The sequence below is a fragment of the Lissotriton helveticus genome, chromosome 11 (genome assembly GCF_964261635.1).
Source record: "Lissotriton helveticus chromosome 11, aLisHel1.1, whole genome shotgun sequence".
NCBI lineage: Eukaryota > Metazoa > Chordata > Amphibia > Caudata > Salamandridae > Lissotriton > Lissotriton helveticus.
In genome coordinates this window covers 131,479,509-131,494,988 of record NC_136072.1, presented here as the reverse complement: position 1 = coordinate 131,494,988, position 15,480 = coordinate 131,479,509, and positions in this window count along the sequence as shown.

The following is a 15,480-nucleotide window of genomic DNA, read 5'->3' as shown; positions in this document are numbered from 1 at the left end:
ATTCTACTATCAGAGGACAAGGGCCACAACCAGCTGCATTCCTGAAAAATAAAAGTTCTTGATGTGGCTGTTGTAGCCTAGGCTTTTGAAAGTCCTTATTAAATCTACTGCCTGAAAGATGATCCGAGTCAACTCCAAGCCACATATCTGATATGTATCCCTTTCTTGGGCTTAAATACAATATTTAGGAATAACAAAAAATTCATTCAGCAAAAAGGGAAGTTGAAAAAATATTTGTTTAATTGAATGGTTGGGTTAAAAAAACACATTATCGTTCTGAAAGATTCCTTACTTTGTGCAGAGTGTTTAATGAGATAGAGCTCCTATTAGCTCTTACTGTGTTACAGTATCCCAGCGGCAAACAATTTATCAACCTACTGAAAGTATGAGGCACTACATCACGATACTGTCTCAGATCCTTTTGAGATGGCTTCCACTCTATTGCAGCCGGCACTTTCAGAAATATAATATTGATTTTCGGTAAATTTGTCACACTTATCAAGGATCTTTCCCTTCCTTGCTGCCATTTTCCTTTAGGCCCCTTTGGCTCATCTGTGAGAAATAATTGGCTCGCCACCCTTATTTTTCACATGGAAATTAATACAATTACAAAGTCTGCGCACATGGGTCCCAAAAGCCATCGATACCTCTTAGGTATAAATTCTGTTAGGTTGGGATTTAACAAGATTAATTGCAACGGGCAAGGGGCCAGCCTAGCAGCTAAAATCTTGGCCCAAATGTCAGAGCCAGGAACAAGATAGGCCACGGGCCATGCAAAACCTTATTTTCATAATTAAAATGCGGTTATGTCAAGCACATCGCCTAAACGCCCTGTCTTACTGAGAGTAAGTGCATCCTGTACAGTACGAAATGTACTACCATTTACAAGGGTCTATGAGAACCACAATTGAATGTGTTTCTTTCATTTTACTTTTTGTCCAGATGTGCTTTGCTCTTATATACAGTAATATAAATGGTACTGCAGTCCTGTTTTTGCATCAAGCAACCATTTTTATTGTTGTACCTCTACATATCCCTCCTGCACGAAGAAACAAGTATTAGCAAAGCGAATAGGTCTGGCTTTAATGTGCTAATGTGCATAAACATAGTCATGCAGAAACGCTCATAGTCACACACTAAAATCTTGGCCCAATTAACATGTTACTGACCTGCCTTTGTAGCCTGAATGCAGGTTTAAACTGGCAATTCAACTTGGCAATATAACCCCCTTGCCAGGTCTTAAATTCCTCTTTTATTACAGATGAGTTACCCCTAAGTTAGGCTCTAGGTAGCCCACAGGAACGGTGTATTGGAATTAAAATGTTGGACATGTACTTTAATGTTTACTTGTGCTGGCAGTGAAATGCTCCTAAATTAGTTTTTCTCTTATTGTGAGACCTACCTCTCCCATAGCAAAACATTGAGTGTCATTACATTTGCTAAGTGCTAACATTTGATTGGGTGCTGTTAGAAATGGGTTCTCTGGTTGTCTAGGGTATGCACCTAAGCCCGGCAGAATCCACCACTCTAGTCAGGATAAGGGGGTTACACGTCTGAAATAACCCCTGCTCACCCCCTTGGTTGCTTGGCACGAGCAGTCAGGCTTATCTCAGAGGCATTGTGTAAAGAATTTGCATATAACAAACAGTAATACTGTAAAAACACCATAAAAGGACACCACACCAGTTAAAAAAAAATCCAATATTTATCTGTGAAAAACAAGACCAAAACAATAAAAATCCAACATACCGTATTCTAAAATAACAATAAAGCAAAAATATACTTTAAAGAGAGTTCCTTGAGGATGATAGCTCCATCCAGCCCTATCATGGCATCGTGAACAAACAAATCCAACAGTTCTGGCCAATCACGATGTCGCAGGCCAGCCACAGTGTCCGGGAGACCCATAAAACGGTACCTTTGGAGATGCAAGGTTCCGGAACTTGGGGTGGGCTCCAGAGGAGCGGCTTCTGTTTCCGGAGTCAGTGCAGGAGTCGTTGGGCCCTTGAAGTCACATGTGTTGCAGGTCAAATTCCTTGAGTTTGAAGTCAGGAGCATCAGCGTTGGGCTATGGTGCGAAGCGGAGCGTATGAGGTGCAGTGCCCTCAGGTTAGGGTGCAGCAAGCAGCTCGGTAACTATCATCCAGCAGCGTCGGTGAGACCAGGGCTGCGGTGCAAAGCAGCGTGGTGCTTGTTTCAGTGCTGACAGGTCATGGCACAAGCAGCGGCATCAGTTAACCCCCTGGATTTGATGGCTCTGGTCTCGGTGGGCCAAGGCTGCTTTGAGTAACTTACGAGTGGTGCCCCAAACCAGGGTGCAAGCAGTGGCATCAATGTCAGCTTGGAGCGGCGCCGCTGGTGAGACCAGGGCTGCAGTGCAAAGTGGGATGGTGCTCCTTGTTCCTCACAAGCAGAGTCCACAGGTCATGGTGCAGGCAGCAGCCTCGGTGATGGTGTTGCGGCATTGTCAGGGATACAGAGGCGGTGGTGTGAAGCGAGGCAGTGTGGAGTGCAGTGCCCACAGGTCCCTGTGCAAGCAGCTGCTCAGTGGCGGCATTGGGCGGCGGCTTCGGCGAGACCTTGGTTGCATTGAGAAGTGCGGTGGTGCCCTCTGTGGTGCCTTCAGGTCACGGAGCCAGCAGCAGTGTCGTTGATGGTATTGAGTTACTTTTTTCCTCTGTGGCAGCTGAAACATCCTGTTCCAGAACCCGGTACCCAGAATAAGTTGAAGTCTTTGATTTTCCTAAGACTTCTAACAGGAGGCAAGCTCTATATCAAGTCCTTGGAGATAATAAGAAGGCAGAAAGACTGTCTAGTCCTTTCCCTGCCCAAGACAGAAGCAACAACTGCAGGCCAACCTAGCAAAGCACACATCAAACTGGTAATCTCTCCTCACAGCTCTTCCAGTCCTTCTTTCTGGCAGGTTCCTTAGTCCAGCGTTAATCTAAAGCTCTGCTGAAAGGGACCCACTATTTATACCAAATTTCCTTTAGCAGTTGGCACAAACAAAGTTCCATTGGCATACATGAGCCATTCTGCGTGGCTCAGTCAAGGTTTACTCCATGGGATGGAGACAGCATTGTGGAAGACAGACATAGTCCATTCAGTTGCAAGCGACAACTCCTCCCGCTTCTCTAAATGCAGCCAGGATTATTCAGCCTGGCTATGAGTCACCCAGGAAAGGCAGGGCACACCTCAACCCCCCTGGTGTCTATCTAGTGTGAATGCACAACCCAGCCCCAGACAGCTAATACACAAAACAGGCAGAGGCACATGGATGTTTACACAAGGAAATACCCGCTTTCTAAAAGTGGTATTTCCAAACACACAATATAAAAATCATCCTTACTAAAAATATAAATTTTTAAATCCTACATTCATGCATACTAAACTCTACTTTTCTATCAGCTCCTCTTGCTTGGGCAGCTACATATGTAAAACGTTTTATAAGCAGCCTCCATGTTAACCTATGGGAAAGATAGTCTTTCAACAGTGAAAACGAAATGCACAGTAGTTCGCTATCCGGACATGCACAACACACCAGTACATGTCCCAGCTTCCCTCTACACTGCACCCTGCACACAGGGGTACATTATACCTACCTGAGGGCTATCTTACATGTAATAAAAGGGAAGGTTAGGGCCTGGCAAGTGGGTGTACTTGCCAGGTCGACTTGGTAGTTAAAAACTATGCGCAGACACTGAGGTGGCAGGTCTGAGACACCTTTGTAAAGGTACTTGTGTGGGTGGCACAAAAAGTGCTGCCTGCCCCCTAGTAGCATTTGTATTACAGGCCCTGGGCAGACACATTGCACTGTACTAGTACTTTGTAGTAAACCAAATAAGCCAATCAAGGAAACACCAATCCATAAACACAATGTACATGGCGAGCATATACACTTTAGTATTGAATAGCAGTGGTAAAGCGCCCAGAGTCCTAAAACCAAAAACAGGAGACCAAAAAGCAAAAAGTCTGGGGTGAACCCGCTGAAACAATCAAAGTCTAACACAACCCCCTCCCAGCCTAATGCTAGGTAGACTACTCAATTCCTTGATGGACTTCCCTGCTTAGAGCATTAGAACATAGAGCTGGCCCTCAACGGGGGGCACGTTCTGGTTTATCCTTGCTGCACCCAGTTGGATTCCTCTGTTCATACTCTCAGGGTCCACTAAGCTAACTCTTGGGGAACCCTCATTCTCACCTGCGGACCACATCTGTGCAGCACCTACCCTTAGCTTGCTCACAGGGGTGCACCAGCAGGCAGATAGTTCCCACATGGGCAATACAGTGGTGTGGCCAATCCCACCCTCGGAGTATGACTCCTGTCCCTCCCACAGGGGCAACGATATCCACCCGGACTGCAAGCCACAGTGGCCACAGAGAGCTAGCAATGACAAGAGCCAAGCCTCATGCCTCTCTGGGCCCTCTAACCCTTGTGGCGGCATAGAGTTGGGGGTGGTAGTCCCATGTGCCTGGCACCCTCTGTCCACTCTCTGCCCTGCCAGTTCAGGGATGATATCCTGACACTTGCCCACCAGCACAGGGGCTGAAGCCTGAAGCTGACCAAGAGACTGGGGTGATCTCTCCCACACATGTTCTTCTCTCACGGGGTCCTGTACCTTCTCCTGTGAAAATATACCCCCAGACTCTAGAATTGTCGGCGCAACTGAGCCAGCCATCCTGTACAATACTCCCACCAGTTATGGTATACTATCCTGCAACTGGTTTGCAAGTCTAGAGTCTGTACTCTTAGTCTGGACAGGAGTCAGGGACAGGGCTTCCCTCCCCCCCTGGGGCTCTGTACCCTCCCACCTGGAGTGTTGCCCCCAGAAGGCAAAATGGTAGAGACAATGCTAGCAGTCACCCCTTCTTCCAGGTCAGGGGAGACAACCTGAGCCTGGCCCTCCAACCAGGTGTCTGTACCCTCAGGCTGGACATGTGCCTGGCAGGCCAGCACACCTGGGGGAGCACAGCCACCCTGCCAAAGGAAACACTACCTGGAAGTATTGGGTGAGGGTCTGACTGGCGCAGGTCTCCAGCCCTCTGTCCATATGACAGTGCATGAAGACTCCCAGACCAGAATTGGCCTCACCATGGTCAATCCTGGGGTGCTCTGCACTGCACTATGCACTCAGAGCTGGCAACGCCAGAACCACTGTTCCTCCAAGTGGGGAATGTTAGCCCCCTTTGCCTCTTTCTCTAGACTTATGCAACCTCCTCTCTGGAGTGGGGCCACCAGACATCTTAACTGGAGGGTGCTTGGGACAGCAGACCTCCCCCAGCTCACCTGACACATTGGGATTCCTCTCTGGCAAAGGCCTCATGGTACAGACTAGGCTCCCCTCCTGGTGTTCACTCATGGAACCAAACAGGCTCTGGGTCTGGGTTTAGGGCACCCTGGGAATCAGCCCATCCCAAGTCCCTCTACTCAGAGACAGGACGTGTAACCCCTAACCAATCCCCCTACACTGGTACCTATCTGGGTCCCTACCACCGACTCCTCCTCACCTGGTTGGGGAAAACCTGAACCGCCTCCATCAGGATCACTCTGGACTCCATCACAAGGTCTGCCTCCAGTGCAAGCTCCCTGGGGTCAGAGAACTCACACTCCACCTGGTGGTGGCATAGCTCTGGAAAACAGGGAGTGAAACTGTGCTCTCCAGCATACAAACTACATAGCCCCTCACATGTATTAACCAAACTACCTTTCATCCAAACATCCAGGGCCTCAGAAAAATACCCCCATCACTCTTGCAAGACTGATGAGATAGTGTCTGACTGTTGCTGTCACTCAACCCTTACTCTTCTGCGTTGTCTATCTTATTCACCAAGGCTTCTACTATGGCGGAACCCCTTTCACTGCACCTCTCATCTAGAATCAGTAGTGTCCCTCCCAGCATGAGGAATATGATCCCTGTACCAGTTCCCCATTTCACCTCAGGGACCCTGCGCACCACTAAAGTTACCTCAAAATCCTGAACCTCCTCGTGTATGTCAACCCTCTCCTTGAAGCAGGACACCAAGTCTGTGTGTGTGTGTGTGTGTGTGTGCATGCGTGTGTGTGTGTGTGTGTGTGTGTGTGTGTGTGTGTGTGTGTGTGTGTAAGTCTCCCTTGTCAGTACTGGACATAACATTTTTGCTACCACCATCTGAGCTGGACTCCACCATTGTGGCCTATACTTCCAGCCAAGCTCAGTTCCTGGGTTAAACAATGTTCTTCTTTCTGGTTTAAGGTTCTATTAGCCTCAGCCCTCTTGAGTTCCCAGTCAAATAGTGTCAGTCTATGATCACAAGCTCAGATCCTACTCTTTTCTGCAAAAGCCCATCTTTCCCCCCATGTTTCCTTCCCAGGGCCACTGCCCTCCTGGTACTCTGACTGGGGATCCTCCTCCTCAGACTCCTCCTCAGAGTCATCTGGTAATGCTGCTACCCAACGTGTTTTCTCATATCAAAACAGGACTGCCTCAAGATTTCTCCTCTTCACAGGCAACCTCACCAGATTGCAAAAGCCTTGTAACTCCTTCATTGTGTAGATGTACAAGTGCCAAAAGTTGATTTCCATTTTGACAAGTCCTCACTGGTGCAACAACTAACCAGAGTTCCAGGTATCACCAACATTATTCTAAAGGGAAACAGGGATAAACAGTATGTGGTTGCGTAATGGTCTGCACTATAATAGTAGTGTACACCAATCATTGTATGTTAGTTACAAATGCAAGTCCTAATCCTCACCGATGACCACCAATGTTAGAAATGATTTTACTGGTTGGCTAGGGTATGCACATAAGCTAGGCAGAATCCACCACTTGAGTCACGATAAGGGATTGCACGTCCAAAATAACCCCTGCTCACCCCCTTGGTAGCTTGGCATGAGCAGTCAGGCTTATGTCAGTCACAATGTGTAAAGCATTTGCATATAACATACAATAATACAGTGAAAACACTACAAAAGGACACCACACCTGTTTTAGAAAAATATCCAATATCTATTTGTGAAAAGCAAGACCAAAACAACAAAAATCCAACAAACAGTAATCCAAAATACCCAAAACAGCAAAACTAGACTTTAAAAATATTTCCTTGAGGTCAATAGCCCCGTCCAGGGCTATCATGGCTTCATGAACAAACTAAAACAGTACCTTTGAAGATGCAGGGTGTCGGACCTTGTAGTGAGCTCCAGAGGAGCGGTGTGGGCAGGCTTCCGTTCCGGGAGTTGTTCCGGGAGTCATTGGGCCTTTGAAGTCACATGCATTGCAGGTTAAACTCCTTGAGTTTGAAGTCAGAAGTGCCAGCGTCAGCAGGCGTCGGGCTGGGTTGCGAAGCAGAGAGGTCGAACGTGCAACCTGCGGTGCCCTCAGGTCTCGGTGCTGGCAGAAGCTCAGTGACAGTCGTCCAGAGGCATCGGTGAGACTAGGGCTGCGGTGCGAAGTGAGGTGGTGCTCTTTGCGGTGCTTGTTGCAGTGCTGACAGGTCATGGTGCAAGTAGCTGAGTCGGTTGATGACCTAGAGTTGATGGCACTGGCATTCGTGGGCCAAGATTGCGGTGTTGGATGGGGCGGTGCATCATGTAACTTATGAGCAGTGCCCCCAAACCACGGTGTAGGCAGTGGCGTCAATGTCAGCTTAGAGCTGTGGCGTCCCTGAGACCAGGGCAGCCGTGTGAAGTGGCATGGTGCTCAGTGTTCTCCATGAGAGGTGTCCACCGGTCACGGTGCAGGCAGCGGCGTTAGTGACTGCATTGCGTCATTATCGGGGATACTAAGGTGGCGATGTGACATGAGGTGTAGTGCAGTGCCCACAGGTCACAGTGCAAGCAGTGGCTCAGTAGCGGCGTTTGGTGTCATCGTCTGTGAGACCAATATTGCGGTGCGAAGTGCTGCAGTACCCTTGCAGTGCCTTCAGGTCACAGAGCCGGCGGTGGCATAGTTGACGTTATCGAATGCTGTGTACTCCAAAAGACTTCTTTGCAGCATCTGGAGGGGATGTTTTGCTGTCTGGAGCCTCCCTTAAGCCCTCTGCACCTGCCCTGCTGCTTGAGCCCTGCTTTTTCACATGAACCAAAGACTACCAGTGTGATAGTTTGCCTGCCTCCTGTTCAGAGCCACAGGAACATAACAAGCTACCACCATCTTGAACCCACATCTGGACCCAGCCTGAATGAGTCCCTTCCTGAACCCCTAAGTGATGTCCCTCAAATCATGGACACTTGGTTGTGGTGTTAAAGGTGCCTATATAACTAAAATCCAAAACTCAGTACTCAAAAGATTCTGGGCTAAAAGCTGATCTTAGAGCCGAGGGAAGACTGGGACCAGCCTGCTTGTTTTTCCCCCCAAGGTGCTTCACCTGTTGACCTGACTGTGCAGCTGCTCCCTCTATGCTCTACTCCGCGGCAGGAAAGTCTGTTCAGTGGTCCATCCTCAAAGGGGTATCCAGCCTCTTGGAACTCTTGTTGGCTATAGACTCACCATACACAAAAAAGGAGCTCTAGAGGGACAAAGACCAGGTCGCCCTCCTCTCATAATATTCAATCCAAAAAAGACCTGATCTAAAATTTGAAAACTCCTCACGGAAACACCACCAAGGGAGCTGCTGATTGGTTCTCACCAGTGTGCTCCGTTTCTCATCATTGGCAATTCCAAATCACAAAGAATATTGTGAAAAAGTGTCAAAATTATCTAAATGTGTGAAAAAGATAAAACCCGCACTCGGAACAATCACCGCGTGCAGTCCTATTCTGACCCCCTTTCTAAAGAAGCAAAATTCCCACTGTCTTTCGCTTCTCCAAGCTAAAAACGAGCTAAACGACCACTGGCAAAACCACAGTGCGTCTGCACAATTTAAAAACAAGACACATTGTCGCACACCATCAATTTTTATGGAAGGCCAACATGTTTCATTGCCATTCACATTTCCAGCAATTTCTTCAGGGCTAGGGGTTAATCCTCGCCACACAGTCAATTCAATTATATACCAGGAGGTTGCCCCCTCCGTGCATACTGGCAACCCCTTCTCAATGGGGATGTATTCGCGTCTACACCACCCACATGTATTGTCATGGTTGCTTTATGTCAGCCGCTCTGTTCCTGCGTTCTGCCTGGGACACAGCGCTGTATGTACAAGTCCTTGTGTTGCCTCTACCCTGGACTGTGGGTTTTCAAAGCCCGACACTGCTCCAGCACCAGGCAGTTGTTGAAAATAGACCTTATTAGCTGAGGGGAGGGCTAGGTTACACATGAGGCAATCCGAATGTTGACGGTCAGATGTAATATTTCTGGTATGCGGCCGGCACCATAGATTTTGCCTCACACAGCTACTCCACTCTTCTCTCAGTCCATGTGGTGGAAGCTTGCTATGCTGAAATGTGTACGACTTCATTTGTTTCAATGAATGCCACCTTTCCTGGAATTGGGATCTGATTCAGTGACCGGACAAATGTGGACAGTATGGAAGTAGCCTCCTGAGAGCAATATTGAGTTGTAACACGAGCAGCCAACTTTAGGTGATTTCAAATTGTATCACTAGTGGATGCTTAGAGGTTATATTGAGTTGTTTCTCCCTCTCCCACTAGCTTCAAAGTCCCACAATGCCCAAGCCTACCCACATGGTGTGTACCGTTGATCCTTGGGGTCGCTCTGCCTTTATTTTTTTTGCAACAGGTGTGATCAAAGGTTCACATCAATAACAATTCATTATACTGAATGCTTAGGATTAGATGTTAGAGTTGTTTGAAATAAATAATCACCATGGAGGTTACAATTTATTTATAGTTTCTCTTGTAACAGCTGTCTGGCACGCCATTTCAAATACTATGTTTAGCTCTTTCCACCATTGCTTGTAGGCGGGGGCTGTAAGGTTTTTCCATTGTTTAGTAATAAGTGGCTGGGTGATTGACATTGCATAAAAAGTCTCTCTTTTGTGTTGCACTATAGTAATATGGTGCACAGATTTAGTTAAATGTGTTTATTTATAACTTTGCACAGTTTTTGAAAAATGACCATCCAAAGTTCATTCGAGCTGGATAAGTAACAAACATACGAAAGTTATCCACCTGATCATGAGAGCATCACGTCAAAGCTTAATTTGTTTGTACCATTTAGCTAATTTCCTGGAGTGATGTAAAAATCATGAGTTGTGTGATAGGCTTGGTGTTACAAATTAGGTTACTGGTTGACAGGGGTATGAGCGCTCTTCAAGAAGCAACCACATACCTAGTCAGGATAAGAGACAGGATACCCCTAAATTAACCATGCTCGCGCTCTGGTAGCTTAGCACAGAGCAGACATGCAAAACGTAGAGGCAATGTGTAAAGTATTTGTGCAACATTTCAAACAGTAAAACTGTGAAAACACCACACAAAAGATCTTGCCCCAGGTTTAGAAAATTAGGGTAGATTTTATTCTATAAAACAAGATCAAAACTCCACAAATCCAATAAGTAGAACGAGAGATATTGATTTTTAAAGTTTATACTGAAAAATAGGGCCAAAAAGCACTATTGAGAGATATCTGGTTGTTTAGACTGGGACAAAGTCACAAGTTCAGGCCGATCTCGATGGAGGGCTGGGTGGCTAGAGGGACCAAGTTAAGCCAGCTGAACAAAGTACCTTAAATCTTGGTTGTGGAGAATTGCGTGGATCTGAGTCGAAGATTCATCGCGCAGCAGAGGCAATGCGTTGGTTTTAACATGTGGCGAGGCTGCTGTGCGAAGTTCTGTTGCATTGAAGTAGAGGATCCTGTCGATGGAGTTTGCAATGCTATGCCTGTTGTTGAGGATGCGAGGCACATTAAAGGTGATATGTAGGCTTTGTTGAGCGGTGAATCTGTGATGCTGTTTTGGCTGCTGCGTTGAGACTGACGTTGACAAGGTATTCAAATAGCTTGTGCCAGGAAAAGTGCCACCCAGAAGCGGCTCCAAAGGTTATGCGTCAGTCCCAAGATGTGGGAGGCGGCGGTGATGCAAGTCTATTGCAATGAGTCCAATCCATGCAACAGCGGCGATGCGTCCGTTTTACTCGGGGATGTGCTGCTCAGCTGAGGAGAAGCATTGTTTCTGTTTGGGGATGCATCGCTCAGCCGAAAAGATACCTCGGTTCTGCTGGTAAGAATCTAAGGCCGGCTTCCAAGGTTCCAGGATTGGGGTGGCACCACTTGGCAGGGTAGACTCACAGATGGCAGAGTCCAGGTACAGGGGTTGGGAGACTGTTTTGTCCCTGAGGCTTCAGATCAGGTGGCCAGCGAACTAGCCCTTGTAGTCACTCTGGGTTCGGGGGTCAAGTGATGCAGGTCCAGTCCTTCTCATGCAGGCAGGAGGGAAGCAGGCCAGCAGATCAGCACAGCAAAGCAGGAGTCCAGCAAAGTAGCAGTCCAGCAGAGGGGCAGTCCATTTGCAGCACAGCAGTCCTTCTTCCTGGTGGAGTCACCACAGGTCCAGAAGAGTCCTTTTTTGGTGGGTCTGAGGTCCAGAACCTATACCCATTGGTGCCTTTGAAGTGGGGGAGACTTGAGAGACATGCCTTTGAAGTGCACAGGCTTCCTACAGGAGGGTATGCAGCTCTTTGAGTGTGGACAGGACACACCCCATTCAGGTGTAAGTAAGGTTGAGCCCAGCTCCTCCTGTCCATTCGCCAGAGATGGCCAATTGAGACACACCTAAGCTCCTATTGTATGTGGCTGTATAGGAGGAATGCACAAAGCCCAACTGCCAACCACCCCCAGTCATAAGACCAAAGACAGGCTATTGGCACCAAATGACTAAAGCAAGAAAATGCCCATTTTCTAAAAGTGGCATTTTCAGAATTGCAATATAAAATATGACTTCAGTATTAGTTTGGATTTTAAATTGTGATTCCCGAGACACTAGACTTGAATGGTTTATCTCTTCCCAATTGGAAATTACACTCATAAAATGTAATAAGGTAATCCCAATGTTATCCTATAGGAGATATAGGCCTTGACATAGTCAAAAACTAATTTGGGAGTTGTTCACTACCAGGCCATGTAAAACTTAAACGTACATGCCCTGCCTATTAAATACATTGCACCCTGCCCTCTGGGTTGTCCAAGGCCTACCTTAGGGTTAACTTACATGTATAAAAATTTAACATTTGGGCATGGCAAAAGGTGTATTTTGCCAGGTTGACATGACAGTGTAAACTTAGCACACAGACTCTGCAACAGCAGGCCTGATACATTATTAAGGGGCTACTTAGGAGGGTGGTACAATCCGTGCTACTGGCCCACTAGTAGCATTTAATTTATAGGTCCTTGTTACATATGTTACCACCTTACTAGGGACTTATAGGTAAACTAAATATGCCAATTGGGGATAGGTCAATGTCTCCATGTGTAGGGGAGAGGGCGCAGAGTCCTAATACCAGCAAAAATAAGGTCAGAAGATTTGAGAAGGAAGGCAAAAAGTTGGGAGGATGACCACCCTAACTCTGGCTACATAATCAGGAGTAACAATTTTGCAAAACGTATGCAGCAGTGACAAAATTTGATTGGCTGTTCCATTTTCAGATAGCCATATCTAACATTTTTCTGCCCATTGTGATCTATTGGCTGTTTTTTCTTTAGGACATTCAGTGTAAAATGTGTGTTGGAATAATGGAAGAGTTAAAGTGAACTTTTCTTTCCAAAAGTGTTGAATGAGCAAAAATCATAGTTATGTAAATTAAATTCTTCTTTCAGTTGTAGGAAGGATTCCATTGAGTTTCCTTGAAGTAAATTGCTTACTTTAATAATGCCTTGCCAAAGCCATTTGCAAAATAATTTATTGTGAAAGAACCATGGTAATTCATAGGTATCTTTCAGAGATGTTTGTGAATAAAGTTCAGAAATATGTGAAAAGGTACAAATCTCTTCCCAAATACTCAATATATTAGAAAGAGGGTTGAATTAATTTAAATAATTTTTAGTTGTCAAAACGCAGTCCTGAGCTTCTGTTAGTTATTCGAACAAGTCCTCAAGCAACTTTGAGATATGTCCCATGAGTAAAATGCTTATACCCTCTTACAGAAGCTAGCCAGGTAAACTAGTTTCCAATCAGGTAATCTGGTTATAGGTAGTTTGAGAAATATAAGAGCTCTACTTGGTGCTTTGCAGTGCAAAATAAACTGAAAAATAGTGATATTGCTATTCATAAAATATGAGGCAGGTATATAGAGATGCAAAGCACAAAAGAGATTAATACATTTTGGAAGGATATTACTTTTAAAAAGTGTATCTAGTCCACCAACCTAAAGGTTTTGATCTTCCTAGTAAGAAGTTAAAGATTGAAGTAAAGCATTTTAATAAGGAGGAAAGCAGTTGTTGAGAGTAGGGGTAAGCATAACTTCCTAATATTGTGTGAAAGGTTAAATCCAATAACAGTTGTGCAAAGTTTCCCTGACCATAGTCATTTGGGTATATTTAGGTGTTTACTTTGTAATTCTAGAGTAGACCAAATTCATGTAATTTTTTTCATAATTTACACTGTGTGTTTAAGTGTAGGAGAGAAGATAGCAACATAATCTCAATAAGATCCTATGGAGGTGGGTGGGTTAAGTGTTAGAAATGGAGAAAGTTGTACTTGCAAAAGATTTAGATAGAGTTCCATATACAGTGTAAACAGTGCAAGAGAGAGTGGACACCCTGGCCGTGTTCCACAAAAAATATTAATTACAGAAGATACTTTATCATTAATTAGCGTACAGGTTTTAGGTGTGTGCATAACGTTTTGAATCAGTGAATACTGCAGGATGAATCTTTATGGCCCAAAGCTCAGCCCAGAGAAAATCCCAGGATCACAGTTTAAAGACTCCTCGGCGTCTAGTAGTGTAGTGAATAGAGGTTCATGCAATGTCTCTGTACAATCAATCAATGATACTGATATGTTAGTGGGTGAAGTAGTGTCTCAACCTTGTATGTTCATAGTTAGTGATCAGGACAGAAAGAATGACATTGAGCCTCTTTGCTATTAAATTGGTATATATTTTAGAGTTCAAATTTAGCTAACATATTTGTGATGAGATTTACATATATTTGGACCTTTACCTGTTTTTTTAGAAATATCAAGATAATAGGTTTTGACCATGAAGGTGGAATAGATTTTTTTAATATGCTCTCTTCAAGCATACATTTGTAAAGTGATATAATTTCATCTTTAAGTATGTTATACATTTCTTACAGGATACTGTTATGAGCAGGGGCTTTGCCTGTGGGTGAGTAAGGTATAACTGCTCTAATCTGCTCTAAAGTAAACTTGATGACCAAATGAAAAATGTATATTTCCTTGACTACAGGGATTCCTAAATGATCAAGATAGGTGGTTGTAAAGAAATCATTGCAATTCGAAGTATCTATATATAATTTCTACCCTTATCACTTTATAAGATTTAATATGGTCAGAGTTTTCTGGTAATTCCCTCATTCATAAAGGCCAATATTTACCAGATTTCTATGCAGTTTCAAAACTCTGCGATGTAAAAAGAAAGGCATTTCTATTTATTTTGGGATTACATACCATTTGCATTTGGACCTTGGGAACATTCATTTTAAATAAGTAAGATGTGCATCCTGTAAGGAATCTGCCAATTCCCCTGAATATCTACTAACATGACAATTGAGATTTTGTAGAGCATATCTTCATCAATCTATTCTCACCTTTTAACCTATTTTAAGAATTACTGAGTTACTCCCCTAATATAGGTTTTTAAACATTCCCACACAATACTGCGTGGTGTTTAATTTGAAATATTTTGAAAACATTACTTGGCTTCAGTTTTAATGTATATAATATATTCCAGTCTGGTCAGTAAAAACCTAGAAAAAACAATTATCTTTGGCTCTTATCTATTGACCCTGATGATGGTTTCCAAGGAGTGAAATAGAGTAATGTTCAGAATGAAGCAAATCATACAGTGATCAACAACTATAGTACTATTCTAGGAAAGGTCTATTCTAGGATACTGATTCATAATCATGTACTAGAGAAGAATGTCTATTCCATTTTCTTCCGATTCAAATACCTTCATAGCTCTATGAGATCAGAAGTCAATTAAACTATGAATGCTGGTCTTGGTTTCTTTCATTCATTTAATGTGCACAAGATTGAGAATGTCCATCTTAGTATGGATAACACTGTTAAAGTCATAATAGGTCCTACACAATCGGCGATCACACCGGCAAGATTGGAGAGCAACTTTGGACTATCATAGTAGGAGGATATAAAGAAAGGAAATTGCATTTCAGATATCTTTGATCATTTGAAATGTGTGTTTGCCTACCTTCCACCTTAATTTATTTTAGGATATTTATTCTGATCATTATGATTCAAGATCAAGATTGCTACTCCGCTTTTAAAGTAGAGGATGATGAGTGTATAATATCATAGCTGTTGGGAAGCAAATACTCTTTACAACTGCTGGTTGGGCCACACTTTAGAAAGCTCAGCTCTCTTAACCACAGAACAGCTCTTAAGTTATGGCACAACCCATTACCA